The sequence below is a fragment of the Hevea brasiliensis genome, chromosome 3 (genome assembly GCF_030052815.1).
Source record: "Hevea brasiliensis isolate MT/VB/25A 57/8 chromosome 3, ASM3005281v1, whole genome shotgun sequence".
In the NCBI taxonomy this organism is placed as follows: Eukaryota; Viridiplantae; Streptophyta; class Magnoliopsida; order Malpighiales; family Euphorbiaceae; genus Hevea; species Hevea brasiliensis.
This window is the reverse complement of record NC_079495.1, coordinates 69,395,406-69,408,942: the sequence shown is the minus strand read 5'-3', so window position 1 is coordinate 69,408,942 and position 13,537 is coordinate 69,395,406. Positions and strand designations below refer to the sequence as shown.

The window sequence follows — 13,537 nt, the reverse complement described above, 5'->3', positions numbered from 1 at the left end:
CTAAGAATGACATGAAATTAGTGGCAAAAATTCAATAAGACATAGACCTATAAATTTGCTTTTTTTATCAGAAACTAAAAACCAAGGGAAAAAGGACATTTAGCTAGATCAATCTAGCATACCAAAACTAAAAAAAATGACAATGCTATACAATAAAGCCTAGAAATAAATTGGCAATAAATGCCAACTTGTGACAAATGTATAATGTACCATATTGGCATCATAATGAAATGCAAATTGTGACATGTTGATACTAGAATCAACTTATCTATGATGTATAAAAAGGTTAATATGTTCGTTGACTAGTGAAAGGCATAATGACGTATAAACCCTAAAAATAAAGAATTAAATATGTAATCTTGTAATATGCCCTAGTTTGCCTAGTTGACTAGTTTGGATAGGTTAGCATGCCAATAAGGTTCTGACAGCTGTATTGTAAATGTCATTGTGCCATATTTTGCTTTATGGCTTATTATGCCGCACTATGATTTTAATAGCCTATGGCTATACGGATTGTGTTATTGTACTCCGCTTATTGCCTGATTAATTATATGGCTTTTTAGTCCCACTGTTTGCACACCAGGAGATACTTTGTGACCGATGGTGTAATAGCCTGAGGTACTAGGTACCCAGTGCTATTTTATCCATTGTTTGCACACTAGGAGATACTTTGTGACCGATAGTGTGACGACTTAAGGTACTAGGTACCTAGTGCCATTTTATCTGTTTATCCAGTCTGGTCGGTGTATAGGCTACACGGGCAGTTAATTTAAACATTATTAAATTCAGGTAGCTAAATTAAGTTTATTGACCTATAGTACAACCAAAGTAAGCAAAAATGAAATATTAGCAAATAAAGGTAGAAACAGAAATAAAAGAATAATATTAGTAAAGATTACTGAAATATTAGTCTGCAAAGAATATCAACACCATGAATTCATAAATAATTAATTTATTTTATTTTAGTTTATTTCTCTTTATAATTCGCACCACTAAGCAGAATTGCTTAGCGCGTTGCTTTTGTAATGCGTAGCTATTGGAGACACAGTTGGGGAGCCTAGCCGACCTACGACCGGGTGAAAGATTAGATCTGTACAGGAGTCCAGAGTCATCTACACTGCATTGCATACATGGTAGGACTCAGAGATTTTTATGTTTTGTCTTTCTGTTGTATTTTGAAATTTGAACCTGTATTTTGTAATATTATGAAAGTTTTAAAGTTTGTAACATTTTATACATATTAAATAATATGGAGATTTTATGGATGTATTTGAATCATTATGGACTGTATTATGGAACTGTTTAATGACTGTGAAAGTCTATTGACTTTACTAAGAAATTGAGACTGTGAATGAAATTGTGATTTTGAGAATACTATATTGAGACTATTTTTAACAGGTGCAGAAAGACTGTTTGTCCAATTTACAGACTGCACAATGCTGGATTTTTGTTAAAATTTTTTGCAACACTCAGTTTTATCAAAACATAAAATAATAAACAATCATGATGTAAATTTTACATAATGGTTTCTTAAACCAAATTAAGTATTCAGAAAATAAGATAATCACAGACTAGGTGCTCCGGCACGTCACGTGGCACGCCTTGCTCGGCTACATTGTAGACGGGTGAGAGGGGTGTTACATTTCTAGTGGGTGATTGAATTCTTATAGTCTAACTGATCACTCTCAGGCATATCCATTATTGGAATCACAATGAACTATAAGTGAGCAACTCCTTGCCTATCACATCTCATGTGAAGTTCAATCATTAATTTTTAGCCCCTAATGCTCAAAACCTCTGGCACATCCATTATTGATTTATCTTGCATTAGTTAAATTGATCCCATTGAGCTAGTAAGTATGCAAATAACTTTAATGACCTCAAGCACATCCATTATTGGCCACCAAGTATTCACATAATTACAACATCTTATGCTTAATAATTATTCTTAAGAAAGTCTCTTAAACAAATGCACCATTCCCATGTTTTCATAGCTAATAATGTAAGTTTTTAAAATTTCTTAAAATAATTGCCTCAATGGAGGGCTATGATATAATTACCATAATTATACCATTACCAACTTAATCATTTGTTTGAAAGATTTTGTGGTCGGCTTAATTACTGTTATGGTCTCACTTTGCACATTATCCAGTTGGCATGCATATATCACATACTTGCATACATTCATATACATCTCATGCATACATGGATAAACAAATAATATGGTATGATCATGGGCTTTCTAAGGGATTCAATTCTGAGCCACCAAGAATTGAATTAGGGCATTCCTAGGTGTATTTCATTCATTTATTTTATAAGAATTGCTGAAGGAGTACATAATCAATATCTTGATCTTGATCTCCTCCCACTGATCCTACCAATGTTCTCAACCTCCTGGTTCTTCTTGCTATCCAATTACATTGTAACCCTTGGCATACCAAGGTGAATATATAAGAATATGGACTTTAAAGTCCTTAAATAAATGAAATTACATCCTAACTTATCACAACATTTATGATACATGCCACTAAAATAAAATTAATTATTTTTCATCTCAAATAAAAACAAAAACAAAACAAAACAAATAAATCCAGTCATATTGGTCTTTTATTATCCATGATCATCCATTATGTAACACCCATATGTTTATTAGTTCTGTACATTCTACTGTTCCAGTGACCAATGTCTACCCGGACAGTTGGGATGTGTAAAACCATATTTAAGTCACCTAGAAAAGCCACAAACAAAAATTAATAATAATTACATGAAGGTAAAATAGAAATCAAGAAAACAAGGCATAATGGGTTAAATGAGCCGAGGCCACAGCGATGGGTGACCTAACTGGGAAGTGACTGCAAGGTCAGTCACTGTCCTATTTTCGAATGGGACCCTATGGCACCCCAGGCCTAAGGATTATTACGAAGCTAATGTTATTGTGAAAACCACAGAAAAGAATAGAGAATCAGCTTAAATAATTGAGCCAGAGTTCAAGAAGCAATTTAATGTTGTTGGAAAAACGGATTAGACCGATAAGGGGCAATTTGGTCAATTCACCCTTAAAGGTGACTCTTGGCCTAAATGTCCAATAAAATATAAGAAATTAATATTTTCAAAAATAGATTATAAGAGGAGAGATGTATGGAAGAAAACGAAAAAAGAAATGAAAATTTCAAATTTAAAAAGGTTTTATGACATCATCCTATGAAGTAAGCATGACACAATTAATAATTTTAATTTCTAATTATTTAATTATGGGATAAGTAACAACATAAAAGAGACAAATTAAAAAAAGAAAAAAACATTTTTCTTCTTCTTCAACTTCACATTGTCCCACCCTCTATCTCTACTTCTCTATCTTTCATTTCTTTCCTCCATTGAAGCTCGCTTTGAAGCTTTTCTAACCCTAAATTCAACCATAAATCTTATGGTTTCCTTAGTTAAACCTTGTGTTTGGGTCTTGATTTGAAGATTTGGAGTCAAAATAGAAGAGGAAAAGTGAAGAGTAGGAAGATTTAAAGTGATCTAGTTGAGGTAAGTTTATATTTAAGCTTACTTACTTTAAGTTTCTTGAAATTAAGATTGAGTAAGATGAATTAGCATTTTAATGAATGAAATCAATTTTGAATTGGGAAGAAACCAATTTGGGCAACCATGGGGTATGGGGGGATTGAAAAGTTAGGGTTATTGGCAATTGGAAAATTAGAAAAAATTTGGGGACTTTGATAAATTGATGAACAATTGACATAATTGATGCTTAAATTGGTCAATTGGTGTGTTTATGAGTGTGGTTGGATGTATGGAATGAATTAAAGTGTGAATGTGGTAATGTCCAATTCTGGACAGCTTGACCTTGGTCCACTCAAATGGCTATAACTGAAATTCTATTGCTCCAATTAGTGTAAATCCAATTGGAAATGAAAATTAAGACCCAAAGCAACAATTTTCATGTAGAAACCTTGTCCTAAAACTGACCAAAAGTTTGTGTAAAATTTGGTTAAATTCGGATTAGGTACCCCGCCACTGGACAAAACTGACCATATGAATAGTATATGTTCAAATAGTCATAACTTGGTCTGGAAAGGTCCAAATGACTTGATTTTTATACCATTGGAAATCTTAAACATAGTAAAGCAACTTTCATGAAGAATGCAAACCCAAATTCTGATTATAAACTGGTCAAATTCTTGATGGTTGTTGATTCCACCAGAAATTAAATTAACTGAAATTACCAGCTATAAAATATTTTCTACAGCAAGTGGTAAATCCAGGTCGAACCCTAGAGACTAAATTTGTAATACCCCTATGTTCGGTAGTGCGTTCTACTGTTCCGGTGATCAGTGTTTGTCCGGACAGCTAGGATGCCGAGAACTACATTTAAATGTTAGTGAGGAAACATAAAATAATGAAGTACAAGAAAGGAAAATACAAGAAAAACAAAGAAAAAATAATAGCAATGAAATGAAACTAAGTTAAACGAGCCAGAACCGCAGCAATGGGTGACCGCAAGGGAAAGTTACGGCACAGGCAATAGCCAACCCCAGGACTGTAGGGAACCCTCTGAATTTAGTTTCGAGACATAATTAAAGACTTATTGAAGTATAAATATCATTAGAAATATCAAAGAAAAATTAATTAATTAGTACAAAGAAAAATGAGAAATCGAGAAAATGATAAAACTTGGTGTTACCGAAAAATCAAGAATATAATCCGAGTAGGGGCATTATGGTCATTTGACACCCCGAGTTGCCATTTGACCTAAATGTCCATTAAAAATAAATGATATTAAACCTTGAAAATATCATGAAAATTAAAATGGAGGTACATAATCTAAATAGTAAAAGATATGAGGAAAATGTGGGAAATTGGAAACTTTGGATTATTAAATCATTAACTTAACTTAGTGCTCCACTAACCTTAACCTTGGGACACCTAAAGGGACACTTGGGAGGTCAAGAACTCATCTTCAACCTTACCTTGCAAACCAGCCGAAAGCCTCCATGGAAATCCTCCATTGCCGTCCACACTCCATGCTTAAGTCCACCATGATTTAGCCATAAAAACCTTAAGCTCCCTTCATTAAACTTGACCACCATACCTTGGGCAGCATACTTGGAGTAAGAAAGATAAGTTTTGGTGCAGTTTTGAAGAAGTCCAAAGAGGTAAGTGGTTATTTTCAATCCTTGTTTCATTAAAGGCGTAACTAAGGTTGTGATTGTTTGATTTATGGAAGAAGTTTGAGGTTTGATGAATTGTTGGGGATGGAGCATTTCAGCAGCCATGAAACTTCATCATGAACAGCTTGTTCTTGCATGTAAATGGTAGTTTGGGATGTTGATTTAAATGTTTAATTGTATTGAAGTTGAATTCCATGTTTGAAGTTTGAATGTTAAGCTTGAAAAGTGAAAATGGAAGTTGATGTGTATGTGTAATTTTTGGGCAGCCTCAAAATGGAAATTGGTAAGGTTCAAATTCATGAAATGTTATTGAAATATTGTACAAAAATTTGGCAGCATATATGTGTGTGGAATAGTAGTGATAGGTATGTAATTTGATGATGGAAGTTTGTGTGATAATTAGAAGTATTTATGTGTATACATTGTTGGGATTGAACTTTGTGAATGGTGACTGCATTTGGTGTATTTGAAGTGGTTATATTCTGTCCAAGTTGACCTATAATGTAGAGAATTAAATGGTTTTGGTTAGTGCCAAATGCAGAATGGTATGGGAAGTGAAAATATAATTGGTAAACATGTGTTTGGTTTGGTGTTTGAAAAGCATATAGAGGGTAGTGTACAAATGGACCTATAACCCTAAGTGTGTGACTCCAATTGGTATGAGGCCAATTGGAGATGAAACTAAGCACAAAATGTGCCAACTTTCATGAAGAAAGCCTACCTAAATTCTGTCCAGAAAGTGACATGAAAAATGACCAAATCCGGATTAGTGACTTGAAAGCCTGAAAATTTACCATTTGGGCAGCAGTTAGTGTTTTGGCCATAACTCACTCAAAACAGGTCCAAATGACCTGAAATTTTTACCATGAGTAGACTAGACCTAGAGCTACAACTCTTATGAAGATATAAAAACCCAGAAATTACCATAAGCAGGTCAAATAGCTTGCAGAAGTTCGGGTATAAAAACTGCTAGAACCAGAAATGACCTAAAAATGACCTAAAGTTACTATTTTAGTGCAATCTATCCAGCTTTGGTAAATTGACCATATCTTGGTCTATACAACTCAGAATGACCTGAAATTTTGCCCCACATATAATAAGACATAGATCTACAATTTTGCTTCTTTGACCAGAAGAAATAGGACTTTAATCTAGACCAATCTAGCACACAAAAATTGAGAACTTGACATTTACATACAATGATGCTTGAAATAATTTGGCAATGAATGCTAACTTATAATGGTAAATTGCACTATATTGGTAGCATATTGAAATGCAAAATGTGACATACTGGTAACATTAAATCTAATTTACCTAGAGTGCATCAAGGGTCAACATTATAGGTTGACTAATGAAAGGAGTAGTATTAATAAAATTTAATTATGGAACCTTATGATTACAAATAATTTAACTGAGTACTGAAATACTTTAAATTGTGTGTTTCAGTTGAAAAGGATATTGAAAAGCATAAGGAACATTGAGTCAAGGCCTAGGGGAGACTCAAATCAGGTCTGTGCACAATATTTTTATATTCACTGTTTTTACTAGAAAATTTATTTTGAGAAATGAGTTATGAATAATTTTTTATTATTTTGGCTTTGGGAATTTTATTGGAAATTATTGTGTTGCCTACTTTGTGAATGGAAAATTGACTTTGGAAATTGATTATGTTTTGCATGAAATATTTGAATAATATGATTTTAAATTGTTTTTGGTTCACACTTGGCATGGCAGTCCCTTACTCCGTTCCTCCTTCACTTATGGGGTTGAGTTTGATATTTGATTATTTTCCTCGCTCTCTGGCTTGCCAGTCTGAGGTGAGTTTGGATGAGTTCTCATTACCTAGCTAGCCATCTCCCTCATTGATTTCGATTAGTGGGGTGAGTATGTCTTATCGTGGTGTACAATACGGTATGTTTGAAATATTTTGTATCATGACCTAAGTTGTGTTATTGATTGGCAATACTGTGTTATTCAATTATTTGATCAAATTTGTGTTATATGAGCTTTGAAAATTGTGACATGAAATTGTGAACTAAACTGTCAATAAAAGTTTTATATACCACATTTTAAATTGTTATTGTGCACCACTGAGTAAATTTTACTCGGCGATAGCTTTTTCATTGCTATCGCAGGTAGACAGACCGACAGAGCAGTAGAGTAGGCTGCTTGTGCTACATTTTGAGATTTCGCCTGGTATATTGAGTATACCATATTTTGTAGTTTTCGTTGTAATGTATGTGCACTGTATGTATATATTGTACCTGGTCTTGAGCAGTTGTAAACTAAAATTGTAAATTATTTTGGCTTGTAAAAATATTGTGACATATTTCTTTTATCTCATCTTTTGAAAATACTAGAAAATTGATTGTTGAACTGAGTTGATAATGTTGAGAAATTTATTGTGTTGAACTGTTATTGGAGTTTGGGGATTGAACAAATTATTGGAAGTGCTTTTTACAGGTTTTTGAAGAACTGTTTTATTTAAAATACAGATGGCACTTTGCCAAAATTTTCACAGAAATTATTAATCCTTTAAATTTGTTATTTTGTTTCACTTCTGTAAAATAAAACTTTTAACACTTGTCAATATTGCTCACCACTGTAAAAAGAAGTAAGAAATGTTTTAAAATCCCTTGTAGTGTATTTAATGGGTTATCAGTAGATGAAGTTGATAATTCATTAGGTATACTATGGGATCATGTTATGCCTTATGGAGGAGTAGGGTGTGACAGAATTATTAAATTTCATGCACTTGTGTAATGGAAAAAGAAACAAAGGTTGGGGGGGGGGGTTAATTCACAATTCAAAGAAGAAATCAAAAATCCAAAATTAAGATATAAAATTAAATAAGAAACTCTCAAATTAAACAAACTTCAGTCCAAGGTAATTTGCATTCCAATGCATTGATTTGATCATAGACAAAAGAAATATAATTATCTCTTATTGAATACTTAACGTAGACTTACCAAACAGCGAGGTAAAATCCCTAACTTCCCTATACTCATCAATTCGACCCCAGCACTCTTGTTGACTCTAATTACTAACTGAATTGGTATTAAGCAATGCTCATTAAATTAATAACTGCTTTAAGAATAGGAAGTAGTTAAGCTGAACAATAATTTATGAAGCATAAATCATTTAATTCACCTTATTGTTTCCTTAGGTTATTATAAAAAAATGGGATCATAATCAACAAAACCTAATTGCTATTCATGTTTAATCTTACACAACAATTACGGATTATGAAGATGAACTAGCAATTGACCACATCAAACAATTAACTAATAGGCCTTTTTAGCAAATTATTCAATAGATCAAAGACAATGAAATCAAAAAATAATAGATATTCAAAAAGACATAAATTAAATTAAGAACATGGCCTCACAAATTAAGCAAAAGAACTTGAATCCCTTGAACTGAATTAAAAACTTAGCCACTCATGTTCATGGCTTACAGTAACTGTTCATTTGGCCATAACTCACTGTAGAATGGTCAAATTGACCTGAAATTTTTACAGCAACAAGATAAGATATAGAAAAACAACTTTCATGCAGAACATCACCCTAAATTATGCCATTAACCCATTCAAATTATTGAGCAAAGTTAAGTTATCAAACCTGCAACTCTGCAGATTTTCACTTGAGCAGTAATGTTTGGATGGCTATAACACTCTCTAGAAAACTCGGATTTAGGCGATTCTTGAACCGATGGAAACCTAAGGTATGGTATAACATTTCATATGAAGAAAGTTAGACCAAATTATGAACTTAACTTGATCAAATTACTGACCAAAGTTGGATCAAAATCTACCAGAACCCAAAATCTCAGCATGAACAGTGCACGTGAACAGTAAAATTATTTTGGCCATAACTTGAGCTACAAAACTCCAAATGGAGTGATTCAAAAAAAGAAATTCAACTAGACAAAATAAGGAACAACTTTCATGTTTACCATTTCCTCAAATTTCCACTGTAACAGTCCCTAATGGAATAGAAAATTTATGGTACAAATTCTGAAATTTCTGCCCCTTAGTGCTAAGCTTGGAAATGGATTTGGTGACTTATTCCAACAAGTTTTAAATGTAAAATGTGGTATGTTTGAAGTGCCAAAGTCAATGTACCTACTTTCTATGCAAAAGTCAACTTTTTTGTTGACCAATGAAATAAATAGTGACACCAAAAGTTGAAATTCAAAGATTGAAGAATTTTAAAGTATCAAATGCCCTAGTATACCTAACAAGATTGGTTTGGATAGTTTGGCATGCCAATATGGTATTGTTTTAGCAGTACTGCGAAAGGCTTTATGCCTGTATTCATGGCTTTATGCCCGTATTCATGGCTTTTATGCCCGTATTAATGGCTTTTATGCCCTATTATGTAATATCATGGCTTTTTAGCCATACTGACTGCATACGTGGTAGACGTTCTGCGTCCCTTGGTATGACGGCCCGAGGCACCGCGGTGTCCAGTGCCAACGACCCGTTATCCATCGATCGTCCAAAGATAGGTTACTTGGGCATGGAAAAGTATAACTGTGGTTGCACTGATTATTAAAGAAAATACGAAAATTAAGTATCAGGAATGATTACAAAAATACAAAGAAGCTCAAGATCATGAAGAAAATAATTAACGAAATGCATGAATAAGTTAATATCATAAAACATGATTAGCCCTCGACTAAACAATAAGTTAGTAATTAGTCAATTCTTATGAACACAATAGCAAGGAAATTATTATTTTTATTTGCATATTATATTTTCTTGTATTATTGGCACCACTAAGCTTTATGCTTTGCGCGTCGCTTTTACAACGCGTAGGTACTGAAGAGTTGGACAGAGGGCCCGGTAGACCACAGATTGGGTAAGGCCATTCACAGTTCTGCATAGTGTCCGTGTCACCTCACCTTCCACAGTGCATTGGTAGGACACTAGATTTCATTTTGATATTTTGTAACTAATTTCTATTTTCTCATATGTATTTGAACTTATGTAATAAATTTCGATATTCATGTAAATAATGAAAATTGTATTTGTGAATGGAAGAGTAGATGTCTATTTATGACTTGTACATGATTAATAAATGAGATGATGATTGAGAACTGAAATTGATAATTGTTGAGATTTTGATAAATGGAGTTGAGATGATTGAATATGAATATAGGAAGTGTTTTTCACAGGTTCCGAAGAACGGTTTTCTCCATTTTTAGCCGGTACTCCGCCGGATTTTCTTTAAAATTTTCGGAACCTCAAATAAATTACAATTTCAATAAATGAATTATATTTCACAAGTTATATTCAAAACAACGATAAAAATGAATTAAGATAAAATATAGTGCTCTGGCACACTGAGTGGCATAACTTGCTCGGCTACACTGAGTCCCGAAAGGGGGGGAGAAAGGTCCCTTAGGCAAATCCCACATCGGCAAAGCACGGAGATGGTCTTGGGCTCAAAAGTAATGATATATAAGATGGGGGAACTAATCACTAGAGGCGCCTTTTGGTGGAATGGTCTGAAGAGTTGGAAGAACTCCAGGGTTAAACGTGCTCGTTTGAGAGAAATCCTAGGATGGGTGACCTCCTGGGAAGTTCTCCATTCCACCTATGGGACAAAACCGTGAGGATTATAGCCAAAGCGGACAATTCCTCTAGTGGCTAGTTCCCGATCGTTACAATTGGTATCAGAGCCGCTCGCATGTCCTCTTGGGCGATGGTGGGGCAAACCTCAGCGAGGACGCTGAGTCCCAAAAGGGGGGAGAAAGGTCCCTTAGGCAAATCCCACATCGGCAAAGCACGGAGATGGTATTGGGCTCAAAAGTAATGATATATAAGATGGGGGAACTAATCACTAGAGGCGCCTTTTGGTGGAATGGCCTGGAGAGTTGGAAGAACTCCAGGGTTAAACGTGCTCGTTTGAGAGAAATCCTAGGATGGGTGACCTCCTGGGAAGTTCTCTATTCCACCTACGGGACAAAACCGTGAGGCTTATAGCCAAAGCGGACAATTCCTCTAGTGGCTAGTTCCCGATCATTACAGTGCTTTTGTTTATCGTTGTTAGCTCGACATGGTAAAGCTTTTTAATCCACTGAATGCTCCTGAAACCCCTCATAAAATGGCTTGAGTTCATGATCGTTGACCTTGAACACTTTGTTACTTCCTAAACTTTGAATTCAACTGCACCATAAGGAACCACATTAGTAACAACAAAGGGTCCAATCCAATGAGAATGCGACTTACCAGGCATCAGCTTCAATATAGAATTATACAATAAAACTTTTTGCCCAATCACAAACTGCTTCCTTAGTTTGTCATGGAATGCCTTTGTTTTTTCTTTGTAGATCCTAGAATTCTCATAAGCCTTAAGGCAAATTTCCTCTAATTCTTGCAAATATGATTTTCTTAGTAACTCATCCTCCATGCTTAACTCAAAATTATCCTACACAAATGTATCAACAACATCAATAGAAAAGACAGAATGATGATCAGCAGGATACTTCATGGCATCAAAGATATTAAATTTGATAGTCTCTCCATCAAACTCCATAGTTAAGGTACGCTCATCCACATCAATTTTTGTCTTGGCAGTTTTTAGGAAAGGTCTTCCAAACAAAATCAAAGCTGACTTTGATGAAAGAGCACTATCATCCTCAATATCCAGAATGTAAAAATCTGCAGGAAAAATCAATCCTCCAACTTGCACCAACACATCCTCAACTACTCCCAATGGGTAAGCATTGGAACGATCAGCTAACTGAATAATGACACTGGTTTCTTTTAAAGGACCCAAATTTAAAGTTTGAAAAACTGAATTTGACATAACATTAATAGATGCTCCTAAATCTGCCATTGCACTTTCAAATCTAGAATCACCTATTTTGCAGGGAATAGAAAATGAACCTGGATCTTTACACTTAGGGGGTACTTTTCACTGAAATAATGCCGATACATTTTCCCTCACACTGATCTTTTCCTTATTCCTTAACTTGCGCTTTGTAGTGCATAATTCCTTAAGGAATTTAGCATATCTGGGGATTTGTTTGATCACATAAAGTAAAGGTATATTGACCTCTACCTTCCTGAAGGTCTCCAAAATTTCTTTCTCTTGTTCTTCTTTTTTCGTCTTGGCCAACCTGTAGGGGAATGGAGGAAGAACAGAATTATTAACCTTATTCAAGTTAGGTTTAGTATTTACCTCAACTTCAGGAACTTCAGACTCTTTTGGCTCTTTTGCTCCTTGCTTTTTCTTTTTCATTGGCTCATGTGGAGTCTGGTTATCAACTTCTTTCCCACTCCGCAATAGTATGGCACTAGTATTTTCTCTATGGTTCATGACTGTTTGTGATGGAAGCCTTCCAGAACCTTGAGCTTCCAGTTTACTCACAGATGAAGCTAATTGACCAATCTGCCTCTCTATGTTTTGAATGCTATTTCTGATCTCCTGTTGAAACTTTTGTGTATTGTTAGCCAAAGTCTTAACAATTTCGTTAAGAGACATACCTTGATTTGAGGGAGGCGGAGGTGATTGATTCACTTATCTCTGCTGCTGGTATCGGTTTTGCACTGGTTGATTCCCATAACTCAGATTAGGATGATCTCGCCATCCTGGATTATAGGTATTGGAAAAGAGATCATACCTGTAATGTGGCTGTCCATAATTTCCTACTTCATTAACATGTTGCATTGATTCATCCTCTTGTAATGCAGGACACATGTTAGTAGCATGACCCGAACCCAAACAAATCCCACACACCTTAACAGTTTGCATTTTCCCTATAGCCAACTACCTCACCAAAGAAGTTCAATTAGAAATTTGTTTCTCAAGGTTAGATGTACTTACCTCATTAACCTTCATAGGTGTGTGATCCATTCTCATTCCAAACTGCTGAGAATTTGCTGCCATGTTAGCAATCAGCCTCCTTGCTTCTTCTGGTTTCTTGTCAACCAAAGCTCCTTCACTAGCAGCATCTATCATACTATGGTCCATTGGTAGAAGTCCCTCATAGAAATACTGAATCAAGAGCTGCTCACTTATTTGATAATGGGGACAGTTTGAACACAGTTTCTTAAATCGTTCCCAATGCTCATACAAGCTCTCTCCATTGTACTGCCGGATGCCACAAATTTCTTTTCTTATATTGGCAACGCAAGAAGCAAGAAAATACTTCTCCAAAAATATCTGCTTTATCCCATTCCATGAGTTGACAAATTCGGAAGGAAGGTAATATAACCAATCCTTAGCTGTGCCTTCCAGTGAGAAAGGGAAAGCTCGAAGCTTGATTTGATCCTCTGAAACTCCTTGAGGTTTCATGCTGGAACACACAACATGAAATTCCTTCAAATGCTTATGTGGATCTTCACCTGCAAG

General features: G+C 34.8%; 1 non-coding gene across 1 annotated transcript; it reads left to right on the top strand.

Moving 5' to 3' along the window:
- The first annotated feature begins 13,202 nt into the window (after positions 1-13,202).
- On the top strand, positions 13,203-13,309 carry LOC131178874 (small nucleolar RNA R71). Its single transcript, XR_009147882.1, has one exon. It is a non-coding gene; the product is annotated as a small nucleolar RNA R71 (small nucleolar RNA).
- The last annotated feature ends 228 nt before the right edge of the window (positions 13,310-13,537 follow it).